The sequence below is a fragment of the Poeciliopsis prolifica genome, unplaced genomic scaffold (assembly GCF_027474105.1).
Source record: "Poeciliopsis prolifica strain line A6 unplaced genomic scaffold, Auburn_PproV2 SCAFFOLD003, whole genome shotgun sequence".
In the NCBI taxonomy this organism is placed as follows: domain Eukaryota; kingdom Metazoa; phylum Chordata; class Actinopteri; order Cyprinodontiformes; family Poeciliidae; genus Poeciliopsis; species Poeciliopsis prolifica.
In genome coordinates, this window is record NW_026562378.1 from 12,338,854 (window position 1) to 12,340,806 (window position 1,953).

A 1,953-nucleotide genomic window follows, 5' to 3' on the forward strand; every position below is an offset into this window, starting at 1 on the left:
TGATCTTCCTCAGATGAAGACATGACTGGATATAGAGGCTTGATTTTATGATCGGCGCCCCTCCACTTTGGGGGACACTTTAAGACCCATTTCACATTTGCTGCAACACGTGGGGATTTCCTGTGAAGCTGTGAGCTGAACAGATTCACAGGTCCCGAGCCATGCTTACGGAGCTAAAGAGCATTTTTCACTCTGCTGAGCACTCTGTCAGAAGCTGTGTCAAGGTCACTGGCTGTTGAATTTGTGACCTTGTAGCACAATAAATAAAAACGTCCCCGCCAGTGCTGCTCACGTTGATTTTCCTCTTCCGATGGACTTAAATGGACATTTAAGTCCACATTCCGATGGACTTAAATGTCCATTGGAATGTGTGAGATATAATGTGAGAGAGAAGAATAAAGATAGAAGGCTCTCTGATGAGAGCAAGAGCTTCAAACTCCCTAATCAACAGTCAATAATAATAATAATAATAATAATAATAATAATAATAATAATCAGACAAAAACAAGTAGGCTGTATTTGAAAGTCTTGTTTTCACAAAGTCTGATAGAAAACTGCAGCTGTTTTCTAATGTGCCCAAGTTCCATAAAGCTTTTGATTTCGTCTCACGCTTGTGTTTGACCTTTTCATGCAAATAAACAATAACGTATAACCTTGAACGACAAACATTTAAGGGATCCAGAAGCAAACTGAGTGACTGCAGATACACAATATGCATGCATAAATTATTGCAAGTCTGAATCATTTCTTTTTGTCTTGACTTGAAGAAATGTGGTCATTATGTTGCTGACGATTTAAAAGAAGGAACATCCTTGGGTTGTTTGTGGTCCTTGGGACGATTTTGTTCAGCCCCAAAAACTGAATTTATGGAAAGAGTAAAGATATGAAATGGTGAAGGGGAAAGTTTCCAAATATTCTGAATGAAGATGTAGAAGAAATATCTGTCACTGTATAGTATAGGAGAGACTGGAGAATCTAAGAGGTCAATAGTAAGAAAGATATCATAATCAGAAAATTAATGTGGATATTGTAACACAGATGAAATATCTTTTTTTGATTTTCTGCAGTGGCACACTAAATTGCCATTTTCCTGTAAAAATCTTCCAGAAGTTTTGTTGCATTAAGTGGCATTTATTCTGTGCATCTAAACTAAAAAACAACTGTACTGCAGAAAAAAAAAAAAAACCTCCAATAACTTAGTTGCAAAAGTGGATACATGCTTAAAATATTTTTTTTTGTGGTGAACTTTTCTGCTTGTTTTCAGGATTTTGATGGCTTGACATGTCTTTACTTACCCTGCCTTCCCACTGTTCCTTGCAAAGGCTCCCAAATTGTGAGAACATAATTGTCCAAAACCTCATTCTGGTGCCTCCAAAGTTTTTATCAAAATTACTTCTGTACTCTGGCTAGAGATCTGTATAACTTTCATTTTCTTTTCATTAAGACATACCTTTATTGACTTAAATGTGAATGTTTGAAGTATCTGCGATGCTAAAATCCCTTTTCTTTTGTGTCAAAATTGACTGGCATGTGGAACTGTTCATGTTTTCATTCAACATGGCAAAAAGCCTAGTTTCTTGTGAAAAAAAAAGAAAACCCACATCAATACACTGCTACCACCACATTTCGCTGTAGATATGGTGTTCCTCTGGTTATTTCTGTGCAGATGTTTTTTCTTTACCAGAGAAATCTCTTGGGCTTCCAACTCAAAGTTCAAGTTTGGCTCCTTTCAGTTTTAGTCAAACCCAGGTGATTTCTTTGAAAGAAAAGGATTATGCTGTACAGCCTCTGTATAGACATATAGAGGAAATGGAGTCTCTTCCCACATGTATACAAAGAGTACTTGGCAGAAATTCCTGTAGATCTTGCAGTGTGGCTGACTCTGTCTTGGGACCCAGAATCACCGTTTTCTGTTCTGATTCTCCCTTCCTGGAAAAACATCCAGATTTCGTA